General features: G+C 37.7%; 1 non-coding gene across 1 annotated transcript; it reads left to right on the forward strand.

Annotated features, from left to right (window-relative positions):
- The first annotated feature begins 19,877 nt into the window (after nucleotides 1–19,877).
- On the forward strand, nucleotides 19,878–19,981 carry LOC121823847 (U6 spliceosomal RNA). Its single transcript, XR_006065489.1, has one exon. It is a non-coding gene; the product is annotated as a U6 spliceosomal RNA (small nuclear RNA).
- Nucleotides 19,982–20,341: the final 360 nt, after the last annotated feature.

A 20,341-nucleotide genomic window follows, 5' to 3' on the forward strand; every position in this document is an offset into this window, starting at 1 on the left:
AACCCTTATTCCCTGATTGGCGACACTAGTTAGTGGAACCAGCTGTGGAACCTCTAAGAGTTGTGATCTCAATGTTAGAAATGGATTATTTTGACCTGTCCTCAGGAGCTGGACAGCCAAAGGTCTATGTTGGGTTGTTAGGGACTTCATGATTCTAGACACCTCACAAACAAAAAATTATAAATTATATGCGGTATGTTGTGACTGATTCTTTCAAGGAGCATGTTTCTATATTTATCTACAGCAGGATGTGGGTAACTCACTGTTTCAGTCTTTACTATTCGTAAATAAATGATAGTCTAAGGTATGAAAATGACAAGTTTTGTCTTTCCAGTCATCACTTGATAACATTTAATTTACATAGTGTTTTGAATACTTTTTTTCCTCGGGTTAACATCTGCCCACAGAATTTGACCTTATTTAGAAATTGTGTCTGTAGAAGTATTGAAAATGAAGTCACGCTCTACTATGATGGACCTTTTCTGAATGTCTGACATCACTCTAAGATGAGTAGAGGAAAGACAGATACAAAAAGGGAGAAAGACCACAACACATTAGAGTTAGAGGCAGCATAGAAAGGGATTTAGTTTCATTCCAATAAATAGTAAGAACCTTGATCAAATTTCAGAATCTATGAAATAATGGAGGATTTCCATTAGAAGAGCCATTGGAAGAAGTGTGTCTTTATAGAGACTTTGACTTCAGAGTTCTGGCATCAGGATTTGAAGAACTGTGTAAGATCCAGCTTCAATTATTTACAACTATTCAGTTCTGATACTTCATTATGTAACCATTCGGGAATTAATTCAAATCATTTATTCTTTTGTTTTTCCAAGATAGGGACTCAGTATATAGCTCTGGCGGTCCTGGAACTCTGTCGGTAAACCACGCTGGTAGCCTCAAATTCACAGAGATCCTTCTGCCTCTGCCTCTCAAGTGCTGCTATCGAAGACGTACAGCACTACGCTCATCTAGACTGTTTATATTTTCGAGCTCTCACGAATTAGAAAAACAGGGCAAACAATAAGAACAAATATTCACAAAAGAACAAAATTAAGTGCTTAGAACTGTGAAAGATGTGCTAGTGTTCCCTTAGCAGCGAATGAATGAAGGAGTCACTCCAAAGCAGACTACACAGTCTAAAGATGCTAAATGTAGGTGTGGATCCATGTATGAAAGAACCACAGTGGGAACATGAAGCCATTCTGGAGTACAGTATGGTTGTACATACTCAAATTAACTAAAAACCTGTCCCTCAGAAATACCACCCCCACATTTGTCAATAAAGAGACATACATAGCCCATTCATTAAAGTGCTGGTGATGTCTATGTCTAGTACAGCAGTAGCTCTTGTATACTGTTTTTTTTTTTTATAGATTTTTACAAATTCAAGGTTTATGGCAACCCTGCCAGTCCACCAATATTTTTCTGGCATATTGTCATTTATTGTCTCTGTGACACAATTTGGAAATTCTTTCACTATTTTATTTTTTCATTGTTATTATATTCATGATGACCATTTTTGTGCTACAAAATATTCATATAAGAAAACCATCGATACATGTTGATTGTCTTCATTCTTGCCTACTTCTGACTATCTCTCCCCTTTTGTGTCTCTCTCTTTATTCACTAAGGGATAATGATATGTAAAAATTTTGAAATAATACTTGGATTCCTTATAGCCCAAGGTGAGTGTTAAGAGTTCAAGAAGGAAAACAAAACAAACAACCAGAAAAAAACAAGACTCACACATCTCTTGATTTAAATAGTGAACTAAAGTAAGTAAGCTTAAGAGGAATGCCTGCTAAAATCTGACAGAAGCCCAAAACTAGGATTCCTGCAGGAGTCAACCATATTACAAATGTAAAGAAAATGTATTTAAAAGAAAGCAGAAGTGCTGTTCTAGTGAATCAATGAATGATTAAAAAGCAAAAAAAAAGTCTTATTGCTAATACACGGAGAGAGCCTTGATGCTCTATATAGAAGCTGAAACCACTTTCCTTTAAGCTGAGGCTTAATCCAATGCACAACCTTTTCTTCAGTGCTCTGAAGGGCGAGAGAAATGATGAACCTACCGAAGAAAAGTGTGAAGTCCATGTTACTGTTTAATGAGGTTTAAGGTAAGAAGCTGTCTTTAATTTAAAAGAGAGCAAATATTGATGGAGAAGTTGCACCAAATTGCTCAGTTCTAGCTAACATAATTGATGAGAATGGGTTACATCAAGCAATAGATGTTTCAGTGTACACAGAGCATCTTATATTGGAAGAATATACTATCTATGGCGTCCAGAGAAAAGTCTATGTCTTGCTTCAGAGCTCTGAAGGACTGCCCGATTCTCTTGTTGGAGCCCAAAGCAGGCAGTGAGTTAAACTGGAGATAATGTGGGGACTGGAGAGATGACTCAGAGGTTAAGAGCATAAACTGCTCTTTCAGAGAAACCAGTTTCCCTTCCAAGTCCTATTTGTGCAGCTCACAACTACTGCAACTCTAGATCTGTGGTACCTGAGAGTGGTCTCCTCTGCAAACCTGAACACACACACACACACACACACACACACACACACACACACACGCACGCACGCACGCACTCAATACACTCTCACACACACTCACATAACTCACAGTCACACAATAAGACACTCTCACACACACTTGTAGTTTTGTTTTGTTTTTTAATTTTTGGGGCCCCGTCACCCACCTCTCCCAAAAAATACACAAAGACTTATTCTTACTTATGAATGCCTGGCTTTAGCTTGGCTTATTTCTAACCAATTTTTCTTAACTTAAACTATCCCATCTATCTTTTGCCTCTGGGCTTTTACCTTTCTCTGTTCTATATACCTTTGTTTACTTCTTTCTCCATGGCTGGTTGTGTTGCTGGGTGGCTGGGCCCTGGTTATCCCTTCTTCTTCTCTCGCTCCTCTCTTTTCTGCCTAGCTATTGGCTGTTCAGCTCTTTGTTAGACCAATCAAGTGTTTTAGACAGGAAAAGTAACACAGATTCATAGAGTTAAACAAATGCAACATAAAACAATGTAACACTTGGCATCATTAAACAAATATTTCACGGCATAAACAAATGTAACACATCTTAAGCTAAAATCGACAGCACACAGTCACATACACTCATATATACACACATACAATCACATTCATACACACATTCACAAACTCAGACACTCCCCTCTCTCTCTCTCTCTCTCTCTCTCTCTCTCTCTCTCTCACACACACACACACACACACATACACACACACACACACACACACACATACACACACACACACACTGAAATAAATATCTTTAAAAATTGAAGCTAGTGCTCATTTACTATTCCCCAAATGCTGGGGATGATTGAGTTAATGATTGTACTAAATCTAATCTCCCCGTGCTCTGTAAGTGGAAAAACAGATCCTAGATGACATCACATTTATTTTTCAACATGATTCACTGAATATTTTAAGCCTTCTTTTGAAATTCACTGTATGGGAGAAAAACAAGACAAAGACCGGAGAAGAAAATTCCATTCAAATTATCACTGCTCTTACATCTGCCACCCACAGCTCTGATGGAGACACACACTGAAGTTTATGTTACTTTCATGCTCTTAACAACATGTCCATTCCTTGGCTCATGGATAAAGAAATATTTTAAATGTCATTACATTATTTAACAACTGCTAAAAACTGTGTCACCACAGGAGCCACGTAAGTAGAAAAGGACCACAGGAGAAGGGGGAATGCGCTCTAGAGGGAGGATTCATAGGACATAGGTGTTATGAAGGAGAAGAAAGAAAAACAAGATGAGGGCTTTGACTGGAGAGAGGATGAAGGGAGGTGAATACAGAGGAAGGAGGGAGAAAGTGAGATAAATAACACTAATGGTATTTGAAAAGGCTATAGGGAAACATTCTTTTCTTTTCTTTTTTTCTTTTTAGTTACTTAGAAACCCGGCAACATCCCCAGCACTAAAGTTTGCATTTTAAAGAAAATTAAGAGCGCCCCCAGGCAGTGGGACCGGGACCTGTCCCTAGTGCATGAGCTTGCTTTTTGAAACATATGGTGAGACACTTTGTACAGCCTTGGAATAGGGAGGAGGAGCTTGAACCTGCCTCAACTGAATGCACCAGGATCTACTGACTCCTCATAGGAGACCTTGCCTTGGAGGAGGTGGGAATGGGGGGTGGATTGGAGGAGAGAAGACTAGGGGGGTGGGAGGAGGGAGGACAGGGGAATCTGTGGTTGATATGTAAAATGAGTAGAAAATCTCTTAATAAAAAAATAAAAAATAAATAAATAAAAGAAAATTAAGAGCAATGCATAACTTGCCATCGTTCTTGGTTGCCTCCCAGTATTTGATGATGACACCCTACTGCTGAAGACACCACACATTTCTCACACTGGACTCGTCAATACTCCTGTGCGAAATTCTCAAATGTCAAAAATTTAAATTTCAACAGACAAAAAGACGAAGTGATGCACATACAAATAATTCTGATGCCACTGAGCTACAAAGGTGGCTTCTTTTTATGGTATCCTCTTTAGGAGTGTGGTTACAACTTTGCGTATCTCAACATCTAACAGCTTGTTGTGGTTAGTTATATTAGCTCTGAAACACTGTGAAGAAAAAGTACAATCAAGTACTAGGGAAATATTTCTCTGTTTTGTTGAAGTTCTTGGTATTTCAACCACACAAATGACATGAATTTAGCTTGGTTTGTTGTTGTGGGATATTTGTACACTGTGTGAAGATATATTTTCTGTGATTGGTGTAATTAAAGCTGAATGGCCAATAGCTAGGCAGGAGGTATAGGTGGGATTTCCGGGGAGAAAAAGAAAGTAAGAAAAGATGATTGAAGCTCCTCAAAGCTGCCATGGAGACATGGAATGAATTGAATAAACAGAATCAAAGAGAGGTAAAAACCTTGTCATGGAAGACAGATTAATAAAAATATGGGTTAAGTTGTAAGAGCTAATGGGACAAGCCTAAACTAAGGCTGAGTTTTCATAATTAATATTAAGTCCCAGGGTCATTATCTGTGGGCTGCAGCCCAAAGAAAAATCCAATTTGTGTTTTGTCATTCTCAAAGGATTAATTAATTTTACTTCTGAACTGACCATAAACATCTGGCTGTTTTTCTTCATGTTTTGAACATGTTACATTAGTGTTGACAGTCATTCTGGTCATAATCATTCATTTCCTATTTCAAGTCAGTAAAACCTGCTATTCATTTATTATTTAAATTCATCCCTTCTGTGTATTCACATATTTATTGGTAATAAATAGATTCACAACTTCTTATCACAGGAATAAAATCAATTATATACCTTCTAATTCCATTAAAACTTTAATTCCATTGAAATTTATAGTTTATTTTCTGCAAAGAATTCATATGTAACCTCTATTCTCATCTGCTATTGATCTAATCTCTATTATATAGTCTATGTTACAATTCATAATGGATTGTAAGATACTATGATTCTCATTTAAAATATTTATCATTTTATGTGTGATATTCTTGTTGGTTCTTATTATATGGTTTTTAATGGTTTAATTAAAAGTCTATGTCTTTTATTTGTTTGGTATTTTTGATACTTTCTTATATGTGTATTCTATTTGTGTGTGTGTGTGTGTGTTTAAGGCTGACCATATGGGATTAGGGATTAGGCAACTCATCACAGGGCTCATCTTTGAATATTAATTTTCCTTCTATCTGCAATCATTAATTGTTTGAAGCTCTTTGTCTAGAGATGGGGCCTTGTGATCTTTCCCCAGTCCATGTAGGTATGTAAGCTGGTGGCATCATCATGCAGATCTATGCTTTTTTAAAACATACTTTCTAAAAAATCACCAAAGTAAACTCTAACATTTCATATTCCTATGATCTCCTTATTGTAATTATTTTATTATTGAATTTTTATTGTGGGAGTTTAAGCTATTCAATTTTGTGCCTAAGTTTGCTTTATCTATCCAACCCCAAGTAATACATTATTTTGCATCATATTTATTGGTTGAGGTTAAATTAGAGCTAAGCAAGCACTCTACCACCCAGTTACATCCTCAGCATGAACGTTTGCATTTTAAAGAAAATTAAGTCACTTATGTGTTATTACTTGTCTTTTTCAAGTTTTAATTTTTAAAGATTCATGATTATATTCAATATATTGATTTAATCACATAAACCCGACATCTTCCATTTCCATGTTTAAATTGATTATTTCCTTTGCTTTTGCTAACTGATTACGTATGTCTTATGGCAAATTTAAGACATAATAAGTAAGCAAAGGTACAAAGTAAAAAATTAAATAGTATCCTTTGCCATGCATGGTGTGCACCCCTTCAATCCTAATACCCCAGAGGCAGCAAAACCTTCCCTCAAAATACCAAAGGGTGGGAGCATTTTTTCAATAGAGTGATTGTATTCAGTGTGTGTAAGGTCCTGAGCTCCATTCTCTGTTGCCTTCATCACACACACACACACACACACACACACACACACACACACACATACACACACACACACACAGTTGCGCACGAGAGAGAGAGAGAGAGACAGACAGACAGACAGAGACAGAGAGAGACAGAGACAAAGAGAGAGACAGAGAGACAGAGAGGCAGAGAGGTAGAGAGACAGACAGAGACAGAGACAGAGGGAAAGAGGGAGGGAGAGAGATTTATTGAGCTATATGTTAAGTTCTACATCTAGCATAAGAATACTTCCTTGACAAGCATTTCTTGAACAGGGTTTTGCCTTAAGTTAAAAGAAATATAACTTCAATGACTGTGTGGCCATTTGCCACAGCTTCCTACTAGATTCGAGGATGAAATTTCACCATGTGCTGCAAGAAAATCATCACAGAATCACTGTGGCTATTTAAATGTTTGATGCAAACTATATTAAAAATTCTAAGTCAAATACTGTTATTCTTAATATACAGATAGAACTAAAGTATGGAGAGGGTAGGTTTTGCACCTAAAATGCATAGCTAGGGAAAAGGCACCAGGCTTCAATCTGGTTTCCCCTCAAAGCTCACAGTCTTTCAGCACTGAATACATTATTTCATACCTATGCTCTGATCTATTATGTACCCATCCAGTTTTAAAGAGCTACCATGTCTCCCTTCCTTGATTTACAAGAATCATCAGATGCTGCTAAATACCATCATGATACACCATTTCTCAGTTCTCTGTTACATAAGAAACTCTATTTTCTCCCCACCATTTCCCTGACATAACTAGACATTTATAGTAGCAGATGAGCACTACTGACTTCAGGCTCAGCAGTTTCTAAGGCTCCCTTTATCCTTGCTAAGAGATGATCAGGAGGTCCCACAGGTGGTGGGGTCTGAGGAGTCACATCCACAGTTTTACCCATGAAAGATTCACCCACAGGTATAAGAGTAGACTTGTACTAGCAATAGAAAACAGGGCAGGACATGAACTTGAGGAATGACATAAAAGCACCTACAATATAGCTATAATTAAAATTAAGAGTTAACTGAGTGTGGTGAGTTGTGTCTGTAATCCCAACCCTCAGGGAGGAGGATTGAAGGAGGAGGATTGCCATCAATTTGAGACTAACCTGAGCTTCACAGTGAGTTCCAGACAAGCCTGGGCTACAGCATAAAAATGTTTCCCCTACACCTCCACTCCTAAAAGGAGAAAAAAAAATCCTCCAAGGGGAAAAGACACAAAATAAATAAAAGCCTAAGGAGGAAAGATGTAAATACAAAAAAATAACCTAATAAGATCATATTATTGGTGTATATGTATTGATGAGCTTAATAAAGACAGTTTCTCAGTCTCTCATGTACTTTACCATATTTAGCCCCATGACCTCCTCTTTCCTTTCCTCTGTCCTCTCTCAGTAGCCTCCTCCTTAAGAAAATTTAAAACCCTGAAACCTGAATGATAATCTCATTTCATAACTTAGTATTGCTGAAGAAAATAGTACTTAAGATCACTCAGGGGCTTGTTACAGAATCAAGTTTTTAATTCACACAGACATTACAAAGGTAAAAGAGATCACCAAATAATGTCATGTAAACAAACTTCCAAAGCACTCACAAATTAACACGGGTAAAGACATATTTGTTAACTTAATTGGAGATTTTAGAACCTCACAAAGACAATTAGACATGATTGTCATCACGAGAGAACTCTGTCAATATCTGAAACAGAAGCGACACTAATTATGAAAAAAATAAATCACCAAAATTAAAGGATAGAGAATGTGTCTCAACACATGTAACCTGTGCTACAGTGTTAGCACTACCTTGCAGAAAGATTACAAGAAAAATAAAAAAACAAACAATAACATAAAAAATACATGTAATAATCCAGCAATAAATATTCACACATCACACAGCTATTAAGAGGTGACATATATCATGATCAATTCTGATTATTTAAGAACTAAAAAATCTGTTAAACATTTAGAAGATTAATTCAGTGTATTATATTAACAACTAAAGAAGAAAAACACACATAACTCAAAATATGTGGGAAACAGCATTGGATTTCTACATCTCTGTGATGAGAAGTTCTCAGCAAAAATAATAACAATAACAGAAAGGAGAAGGCATAGAATAAGAAAAGCGAGTGGGGGGGGGAGGATGAAAGGGACACACTGTATTAAAACCCCTCTTCGCCGGGCGGTGGTGGTGCACACCTTTAATCCCAGCACTTGGGAGGCAGAGGCAGGCAGATCTCTGTAATTTCAAGGCCAGCCTGGTCTCCAGAGCGAGTTCCAGGAAAGGCGCAAAGCTACGCAGAGAAACCCTGTCTTAAAAAAAAAAAAAAAAAAAAACCCTCTTCAGATTGACAGTTTGTAAATTGATGATCTTGCAACACCTCAAGATGGTCAGTGGTGAGAGAGTGAATTATTTGCCCTAATAATAAGAACAGACAGTTTTTTAAATGTCATAACAATTCAGCATTGTACAGCAGGCTTTAGGCAGCCCAGCAAAAAGGAAAATAGTTTGAATGGATTATACAAACACTACTATATATTTTTCCTGTGGTTCATGATATATCTACATAGAAATGCTAATGAATACAAAACCAGCCTACTGTCACTGACAAGTAGTTAACATAAAGTATGCAAATTTAATGTAAAAGCCCAATTTACACTTTTTTAAATTTTAAATTAATTTTAACTGCTATATGAGCATAACTTTTACATGTTAATAGGGTAATATTTCATATGTCAGCATAGAAATAAGTCATTATAAATCTAAAATTTTGGAGGTAATCTTTGTAAGACATAAATAGCATAAACAATCTAGTATATAGGCAATGAATATGAGAAAATTTGTGCATTGATAATAAAAAAATATTTATTGCAGAAGCCAAAGAAGCCTGTTATTAAAAGATGAGCAATATTAACAAATTAGAGGAACTACAAGTAACACTTTAATTTTCTGTCTTTTTGAAAATTTCATATTACTTCTCTGAGAATTTTGTGCAGTGTTTTTGATCATGTTCTTCCCCCCACTCCCACTCCCCAGTTCTTCCAAGATCCACTCTCCTTTCCCATACTCTCAACCTTGTGTGTAGTGAGAAATCCTCAAAGGAGTGTGTTTAAAGGGCAAAAAAGTGGATTAAGAGAAAAACCCACTCTACAGAACAGAATAGTCTCGGGTTCTGGAACGCTGTTTCGGTTGCCTGAGTCAGTTCCGTAGCTGAAATCACAAGGCAAAGAAGAGAGCGCATAGGTGCATCTCAGGTCTTCAGGGTTGCTGAGAGGCCACGCCCCAGGGGCATGGACTTCAAGGTCATAGGCAGGTAGAGTTACCTGTTGCATCTCTAGGGGCGGTGCTTCAAGGTCATAGACAGAACAGCTATCCACTACACTTGTGTCCTTTTCTCTCCCTCCCTCTTTTATTTTTTAACCTGTCAAGACCTATTTGTGCTGCTTAAATATTTTTGGATATGTGTCCTTCCACTGCGGTGTGGACAACTTATCAGGGGCTATCCTCTTTGAAAAAAAAAAAACTGACCCTCCATCCCCCAGCAGTTGTCAATTGCTAGTAGTTTCATTGCTAAGGGTAGATGGGACATTATGGCCACTTCTCTCTCCATGCTAGGGTTGAGTCTCTCCTTGGCTTTACAAAGGTCTTGGTTATGTTGTCTTATCACTATGAGTTCATATGTGCAGCTACCCTGCTATTTCCAGAAAATACTGTTTCCTTACAGTCATCCATCACCTCTGGCTCTTAAACTGTTACGCCCTCTCTGCCTCTGATTCCACAGTTATCCTCTAGCCTTGGCAGCAATGATGTAGGATGGATGTTACATTTAGGGAGGAACATTCAGAAGCAATGGTTCTCAACCTTCCCAATGCTGCAACCCTTTAAAATAGTTCTCAACTACAACATTGTTTCGTTGCTATATCATAATTGTAATTTTGCTACTATTATGAATCATGATGTAAATATCTGTGTTTCCCACTGGCCTTAGGTGACTCCTGTAAAAAGATAGATTGATGCCCAAGGGGGTCATGACCCACAGGTTAAGAACCACTCTGTTCCAAAGCGCCCCCCCCCCTCTTGTCTATTTGCTGGTTGTGGATGTCTGTGTTAATCATCATCTACTGCAAGTAGAGGCTTCTCTGGTGAGGGTTGGCTGATGTCCTTATCTATGGGTATAATGATGTCAATAGGAGTCAATTTGATGTGACATCAATTAGCAGAGTAACAGTAGTAGGTTTTCTACTAGAACCTATGGCCCATCTATCCCTAGGTTCTTATCATTTTAATGGTATCAGGTACGAGTTTCATCTTGTGGAGTGGGACTTAAATCCACTGAGGAAGCAGTTAATTACTCCCATGTGATTCATGTCACTATTGCTCCATTGGTCATAACTTACCAGGCCCCAGTCATCATTTTTGTTTTGGTTAAATCTAGTTATACAAATAATATAAATATGAAATCTAAAAATGCCTTCCTTCCCTTCTACAATATTTAAACCCTTCTTTTAAAAAGCTCTATTTTTTATTTTATGTGTGTGGGTAACTGCATATAAGTCTAGCACCACATGTGTGCAAAGCCTGTTGAGGTCAGAAGGAGGCAATGGATGCCCTGAAACTGCAGGTGTGAGCCACCATGTGAATTTCTAGGATCACTGGGGAAGAAATAGAGGAAAGATTTTAAGAGACAAAAGTAATAGATGTCTACAGTGAATCAGCATTTTCCAGCCATGGCAGGGCCACTGCACATATGGATTCACAACGGCTATAAGAGAATGCACAACCCTAACTGTGGTGGTTTGGAGGAGAGAGACTCACATAGATTCACATGTTTAAATTCATGGTCCCCAGTTGGTTGAACTGTTAGGTGAGGATTGGGAAATAGGGTCTCTTTGGAAGAGGTATGTCACTGGAGGCAGACTTTGAAATTTCCAAAGACTCATGCATGCCATTTCCAGTGTCTCTTTGACCCCTAATTGTGGTACGATATGGCCTCTCAGCTGTCGTTCCAGTACCATTCCTGCCTGCCTGTCACCAATCTCCCAACCTTGATGGTCATGGGCTCTTATCCACTGAAATCACAAGCCACAAATAGACACTTTCTTTTATAAGTTTTCTTTCACAAATTGGCTATGGTGTCTTGTCACGGTGATAGTAAAGTAACTAAGTGGTTAGGGTCAGGGAGTAGGCTATTGCTTTGGCAGGCCTGACCATGTTGCTTTGAGGAGGAATGCTGGAAGATTTTGGGACTTGGGACTAGAAAATTATGTTGAATGCTGTAAGCAGGCCTTAACAGTCAATCCTAATAGAATCTTGCTGAAAGGAATATGGGCTATGGAGGCCCAGCTTTTAACGATGGGCTAGAAACTATTCTCATCATATTTGGCAAATAATATGATCGCTTTCTTCCCTTATCCTAAGAACCTGCCTGTGGTTAAATTAAAAGTATCCATTAATTTCCTTAGAAGAGAAGATTTCAGGACAGCCTAATATTGACTCTGTTGTGTGGTTACTAGTAATCACTCTCATGCAGGTCTACTATGAAAAAGAGCAAACGGCAAAAAAAAAAAAAAAAAAAAAAAATACAAAATGTGTAATTTGATGTGAAAAGGGAAATTTAATGGAAGAGCCAAAGCTTGTGCTGAAGGAGAAAATGAGTATTCTGATGCTAAAAAGAATAAAAGGGAAGAATGCCCTGAGAGCAAGACCCCATCCAGTTAAACTTCCAACTTGTAAAGAGAAAGGACCCGAAAAGAATTTCTGCTCCTAAAATGACATAACAAAGGAGAGCTATTGTAAATGTAGAGGAAAAGGCTCCACCCCAAGCGGGCAACCTCACTTGGAAGTGTTGTCCACATGATTCTGACTTTAGAGGCGGGTTCCTGTGAGTGAAGGGGTTGTGTCATCTTCCTCTGTGGTTAAGGAGAGCATCTGATTTCTGGTGGATAGCAAGGGAGTCCTTGCATGATGGTACTGAGAGACCATTATGTGAAGCTCTGAAAGTGAAGCCTGAGTCGCACTGGAAATCTCACAATTTTGAAGATGCCAGAGCTGAGACATCTGCCAAGGAGAGGGATTACAGGCTAGTGATGGAACCACCCCAAAAGAGAGAAATGTGTGGCACTCGGAAAATCAGAAAGCTGGAATCATCTAAATGCGCTGACATCAGATATGGTGTTTGCATATGGATATGGAGCTTGATTGTTAAGTTTGGTCTTATTTTGGTCCAATATTTCCATACTAAGTTCTCTTTTATAATGGTGATGTGTACTCTAAGCCATTGAATGTTTGAAATATATATTTTATTTTACAGTGAGATACAATTAAGAGACTATCTTGAATCTCAGAAGAGGTTTTGAACTTTGAACTTTTCCACTGCATTGAGACTGTGAAAACCTACTATGGGGACTTTTGAAGTTGGACTCAATGCATTTTCATTATGATTTGTCCACAAGCCTATAATGGCCAGGGAGTGGAATGTGGTGGTTTGAATGAACATGGTTCCCATAGGTTTCTACGTTTGAATACTTGATCCCCAGTTGAGGGAAATGTTTTTGAAGTACTAGGAGTTGCAGTGTTTTTGGAGGAGTTGGGTTGTAGGGAGTAGTGGGGGTAGGCTTTGAGATTTCAAAAGATTCATGACATTTCCAGTGTCTTTCTGCCTCCTACTTATAGATCAAAATGTGAGCTTAGTCACAGGTGAGCTATTACTCAGCTCTCAGCTACTGCTCCGGTGCCATGCCTGCCTGCCTATTACTATGCTCAGGCCATGGTCATCATTGACTCTGACCCTTTGAAACTGTAAGCTCAAATAAGGTCTTTGTTCGTTTAGTTGCCTTAGTCATGGTGTCTTATCAAAGTCATGGAAAAGTCCGTGAGTAAGCCCCAGTCAGTCAAAATCTCAGCATGAATTTGGTAGAACTCTTGAGGTCTCATCACCTTTAGCTGAGTAACTATTTGTAACTGATCATTACTGGGAGAGAAAGAGTCAATTTTCTTCATGCTTGTGGACCCTGAGAAGGACCTCAAACCCCAGTAGCTTGTTCTACACCCAAAGTACATACAGGCATCACTTAGGGGACTCTGGATTTTAAAAAGAGCACAAGAAGTTGGGGAGAAGGAGTGGACAGTGGAGGAATTGGAGATGAGGGAATGAGATGTGGATGGGATCAAAATACATTATATGTACATATGAAATTCTCAGTAAAAGCAGCATTTAAATAGCACAGAATTTGTGAGAAATTATTGGATATTTGTTAACTTTAAGCAATAGATGATTTGATATCTGGTTGAAGATATGAAAATTGTAATCATAAGCATATATTTATGTATTTTTTCAAGTATTTGTATGTGTATGGTGTGTGCACTTGTACACATATGTCTGTAGGTCTGTGCACACATAGAAGCCAGAGGTTGACCTTGGGTGTCTTCTTTTGTCACTTTCCACTTTATTCCTTGAGATGTGGCCACTTCCAATTGAACCTGTAGCTCATCAACTGTCAAGGATGGGTGATCAAACAGGATCCTTCCAGTTCTGGATTACACACATAAACCGCTGCATCCATCTTTATCACTGGTGCTTGGGATCCACATCAGGTCTTCATGATTGTTCTTGCAAGTACTTTCCCACTGTTCCATTTCCCCTACCCACCCCAGCATTTATATTTTGTTTATATATTATTGGATAACTCTAGGAGAGCCTGGATATCAGCTAAATGGTATATATAGCTCTTGGTTGGCATCCTTAAAGTCCTAGATTCAGTGGTTCAACTCTCAGTGAGTGGTGTAAAAAGAGGTACTCAGAGATGAAATGTGATGTAATGTCTGAAACCTGTGTAAGCTTAATCTCTTCTAATTAGTGCTGAAGGAATTGGGGAAGTGACAAGGGAAATGCATTTCTATAGCTAAGTAGTAGACAGAGATCAGAATGGAGGGCAACTGTCTAACTAGGATTTTAATTTCTTTGTCCTAATAGACTACATGATCATATTTGGAAACTATGTACCATTATTCATAAACTTGAGAAAAGAAGTTATATTTTACTTTCATGTTCCCATAAAACCTCTAAAAATACTGCGTGGGGATTTTTCAATGTGGTATAAAGGAAGTTACAGGACCTGTCAAGGGAGCAGTGTTTTATAAATTTATTAAGAATTTTCTATTATTAATGATGTAGATTTGTATGTTCCTTTGCTGAATGTGAGTGATTTTTCATTATATACCAGTGTGGTTTACCATGTGGATAAAAGCAATAATTCAAAGGAACAAAATAAACTAACTGAAGGCCAAACAAGAAATGAGTCATTTTGTTGGTGGAACAAATGGAGATTTTATGCTAGGTGCCCTATAGGATGTGTTAAAGGTCTCCAATAAACCACACATCAGAAGCACAGTACACCTGCAGATGGTTCCAAGTCAACACTGTCATTGAAAACAAAATAAATGCAATATTTTTAAAGAAAAATAAGCATGAAAATGTCAGTGATTTTCCACAATGCTCAACAGTCCCTTTTACTTTATTACATACACATATATTAATGTGGCCTCATAGCAAAACTAGTCTGTCATCATTCTGATGTTTTTAGATACTAGACAATGTACTTGTGATCTGTAAAACTATAAGAACTCTCATAATCTATCATCAGTTTCATAATTGAGAGCCTTAGGAAACATGGATCAATACTGTGATCAATTATTGAACGGTCACTTGAATTTTTAGGAGAAAAAATATTAGTATTTTACATCCATCAATAGGAAAATTCTTATTTTTAGTTCATTAATTTAAGTTATGTTAGATCAGATTCATCAATCAAAGGGAAGTGTTCTGTTTTCATGTAGCAACATAGGTAATGTTTTTTTTTACATTCATAAGAGCTGTCTGGCATGGACCCCAAGGTTATCTAAATCTAAATTATAATTTTGAGTATTATTTTATTCCCTCAACAATGTCTTAAAAACCAACTGGATATTTGTTATTTTTAAAAGAGTAACATTGAAATGATGGAGCTGTTATAGAAAAATAGACTATCCAGTTATGGAAGTGTCATAGATTAGCTTTCTCACTGTGAACTAATATTTTGTTTTCAGATAGGTTACTTGACAGTGACATAATAAACCTGAATTTTTCATAGATATAACTTTAAACTATGCTAAATAACTAAAGTACACTTGTTTGTGTGGTGTTGTAGTGAAATTGTTTTTTTTTTTTTTTGTTTTTTTGTTTTTTATAACAAAATGTGACTACACAGACCAATTTGTAACAATGAACCATGGGAGCTAGGTTGCCCAGGATTAAAGTAGTGACAGATGTAGTGTCTGGGGAGTACATCCTGCTTTACAGATGCTGTTGTGGTGTGATGTCTTCATTAAATAGAATGACAACGGGTTTCCTTAACCCTCTTTTATATAGCTATTAATTATATTCACAATTAATAGAGAACTGAGAACTTACAATTAAATAATCTCCTACTTTGTGAATTTTGAATGACAAAAATTAAAATCATATGAACTTACTTATGTGGTCCCAGGTTGCACAAATATAACAGTAGTAGTAATAATAGTAGTAGTAGTAGTATTACTAATGATGATGGTGATAAACAAATGATTTGGTGGCTCCAGGCTACTTCCATAAAAGCTTAAAGCCAACTAACCATCTCAAATACCCAATATCACAACAGAGAAATACTGAGATCATACATTAATGGCTTATTGAATACCAGACTTAGCTCTAAGCACCCAATGGAGCAGCCTCAATCTTCATAACCATCTTATGAGAAAGGTGATGTTGTTATATCTGGGAAACATATATTTACAGTCTAAGTAACTTCTCCATGTATTACCATCAGCAAACGTGGGCATTTGCTTCCTTAGTCTGTGATTTTAACTAGCTCATGTGTGCTAGGATTCATCTGACATAGTATTTAAGGTACAATGTGGACTCAGATTTTTAAACAAAATATTATCTTTTGTAAAGGAGCTATAAAGCTAAGGTACACAAAACTCCCTTGAAGTATAGCTTACATTAGCAATGCCAAAGAAGGAGCATTCAGTTAGAGCAATAATGGATCTTATACATGCTCTTGTGGTATTTGCTGTTGCCTGTTAGGGAAGCTGAAACTTGTTTTCACACCCATTCTGTTGGTCTATGTCTTTTTATGGGGGTATTGATATCATTGATGTTCAGAGATATCAATGACCAATTATTATTGCTTTCTCCCATTTTGTTGTTGTTTTTGTTTGTGTGTGTTCACCCAAGTAGTGTCAGTTATGGGTTTCCTTAGGAAATAAAACCAAATCTCAGGCCTGGGGTGTCAGTTTACAGTTAAGAATCCCAGGCAAGAACAGTGAGATTTTTCTCTAGTTGAGCATGTTTAAAATTCTAGACTAATTGACAAATGACTAATTGAAGGGACAAATAAATTATCAAATAACCTTACTGCACTCGGCAAGCTAGAACAGACTGAGCAGAATTAAGATGGTCAAGGTACAAAGACAGAGAGATGCCCTGAGGGAGCAGTGATAAAAAGGGTACAGAATGTCTAGGTTTCCTTATGAAAGAAGTGACTCCTTTAGATGTTTCATCTCTCCCTGACCAGAGATAAGACTCCCTATCCATCCTGTTATCTTACTTAACCATCTGCTTCTATGACCAAAATCCTTTTGCATATCCCAGGTAGCGACATCGCAGTTCTGACCCATGGCTCTTCAAGGACTCCTGTTGCTGTAATCCAGGACACCTAAATGACACGGATCACACAGATTGTCCTTTAGAGTTTGCTCAGTTTACTTAAAAAGGACAAGTAGAGCTAAATCATATACATTAAGAGCAAATATTTTACCTTATATGTCAAAATTATTTGAATTTAGGTGAGATTCTGAAATTTTTCTTAACTAAATATCATATGCTTTTACAAAACTGAAGTTATTCACCATGATTTTTGTGCTGTATATCCACATAAACATACATGAGAATAGTCTGTATTACACTTTGTTATTGCAAAGTCCACACCTATAGATATAAAAATGCAATGCTGGAGAAATATTTAAGTGCAATGTGTTCATGTTGGAAATATAGTACTAATTGGAGATAAGCTGCTAAACTACAAATGGAGATACAGAGAACAGCAGAAAGCAGAGGCCAGAAAGAGAGTCTTGGTTATACAGTCACTCTCTCCATTGAGAACAACTGAAGGGAAATTTTATCTACTTGTGTTTTACTTTTGTACAGAGTCACTGATTAAACTATGACTTCTGGATAGAAATGCAGATTTTAAATGTAAAATAAGATCACTGCCTCTCTTTTTTTCTATTCCTTTCATCCTGTGCTCAATGGACAAACACATTTATATAAATTTATATAAAGACTGAAAACTAAAAACAAAACCAAACAACCAAAAAAAAAACCTGACATTGTCACCTCACCTATAAACCTTCACAGCATTACGATTCAGGTAAGGGTGTGCGCACACAGTTCACTGGGTCTGAGAAGCCAACAGCACTCGTTCAGGATCACAGGTTGCTCATCAGTGCCTGTTGTCCATCAATGCCTGCTGTAGTGAAGGTGATACCCATTTTCCCCCAGTATTTTATATCCTCTGCATATTTGTAATTTGCAAGGGGTCCTTCCTGGGTGTCAGGAAAGTCTATATTAATCCTGCTGTCACAGAGAGGGATTAACAAGTCTAGAGATAGCAAATGGATGGTGAGAGGTTCTAAAATCCAGGGAGATGACTTTTGTGCCAGAAAAAAAAAAGAAAAAGAAAAGTGGAAACCATTCATTTTGTTGTTGAGTGAAAGAATAGCCTAAAAGAACATAAAATGTATTTGCTATGGCTTTGTTATATTAATTCTGATTTTCCTAGATGCCCTTCAGATAAAGACAAAAATTAGGTATTACAAGATGATCTATCTCAAATTCTATTGTGATACAGTTGAGTAAGATTAATGATGTATAAAGATCTTTCCCATGTTATACAACAGTATATGATTACAGCTGAAATTGGGAATTATTTCCTTTTCTCAAAGTTTCCATCTCCCTGTGTCATCTGATTTCTTATATATCAACATAAAATGAAATACTCATTCTGTCTAATTCTTCCAGTTTTATTTGGATCATATTTATTGGTGTTTCTTTGATATCTTGAATATCTTTCCATGTTTTGGGGCACAAATATCTAAATCTGCATTTCTGATTATTTTTAAAGTTAAACTAGCTAAGGAATCCAGAAAAATAAGTAGATTACTTGATGATATTTAAGTCAAACTCAAAAACTACTTACTATTTCCCAGATATCTGATGGCCGGCAATACCTTCTTATTGTTACAAAATGTAAAATATGACATTTATAATGGTTTTCTCAAAGGTATTGCATCTAATTTGGGACAGTACAGTTGACATTTATGCTATGAAAATGGGGTAACTATAAAGTATGCTAAAATTCTCCACAGACATATGAAGCAATTTTTTCTTTAACTTTAAACACAGCAAAAGTAAACAACAGCAAATTGCCACATTACTAGAGGCAGGGAGAGAAACACGTTTAATAAACTTAGATACAACTAAGCTTACTGTATGCAAATTGCATTCATGTACAAATGTTATACAGAGTCTTGCTGAGTGCCTTGCTCCAGATGGGTTCGATGACCTGGGACAGATGTGTGAAGTCGGAGCTAGGGAGAAACTGTAACTACCTGTTATTGAAACAAGTGGCCCGGGATAGCCGGGCTGTTTTTATTCATACAACTTCAGAGGTTTGCATGAACAGTTTTTTTTTTTTTAATTTATTTTATTTTACAATACTATTCAGTTCTACATAACAGCCACAGATTTCCTTGTTCTCCCCCTTCCTGCCCCCCTCCCCTTCCCCCCAGCCCACCCCCTTTTCCCACCACCTCCAGACCAAGGCCACCCCCGAAGACTGATATCGACCTGATAGACGCAGTCCAGGCAGGTCCAGTGCCCTCCTCCCAGACTGAGCCAACTGTCCCTGTATAATTCCCAGGTTTCAAACAGCTATCTCATGCAGCGAGCCCAGGACCTGCTATCACTGCCTAGATGCCTCCCAAACAGATCAAGCCAATCAACTGTCTCACCTATTCAGAGGGCCTGATCCAGTTGGGGGCCCCTCAGCCTTTGGTTCATAGTTCATGTGTTTCCATTCGTTTGGCTATTTGTCCCTGTGCTTTATCCAACCTTGGCTTCAACAATTCTCGCTCATATAAACCCTCCTCTTTCTCGCTAATTAGACTCCCAGCGCTCCACCCGGGGCCTAGCCGTGGATGTCTGCATCCAGATTCCTCACACCTTGGATGGGGTTTCTGGCACAACTATTAGGGTGTTTGGCCATCCCATCACCAGAGTAGGTCAGTCCCGGCTGTCTCTCGGCCATTGCCAGCAGTCTTTTGTGGGGGTATCTTTCGGCAGCACATATACTAAAATTGGAATGATACAGAGAAGATTAGCATGGCCCCTGCGCATGAACAGTTTTATAATCACATCCATTTCCTTAACTTTCTAAAAATGGTTAAAATAATCACCAGTTTCTTCCCTTCCCTTCCCTTTTTCCCCTTCTCTCCCTCAGCTTTCCCACCAGTACCCATTACCTATTTGATCCAAAGCTCTAATGTTACAAGCATAAGCAGTGTTGCAAGTAACAAAGGAAGTTTTCTATCTAGGCACACCTACAGGTAGAGCAAAGGTGCCCAGTTGGCATCATTTGTGGTGACAGAGACATGCAGTGTGAGAGACAGTTTTGTCTCTCGTGGTTAATATTTACATCTGGTAGGGTCTGGGTTCTCACAATCAACTCACCAGCCGAATTTGGATCAATTCATTCTACTTTTAGTACTGCTCCATCTCCTCGGGGGATATTCC

Source organism: Peromyscus maniculatus, chromosome 18 (genome assembly GCF_049852395.1).
Source record: "Peromyscus maniculatus bairdii isolate BWxNUB_F1_BW_parent chromosome 18, HU_Pman_BW_mat_3.1, whole genome shotgun sequence".
Taxonomy (NCBI): domain Eukaryota; kingdom Metazoa; phylum Chordata; class Mammalia; order Rodentia; family Cricetidae; genus Peromyscus; species Peromyscus maniculatus.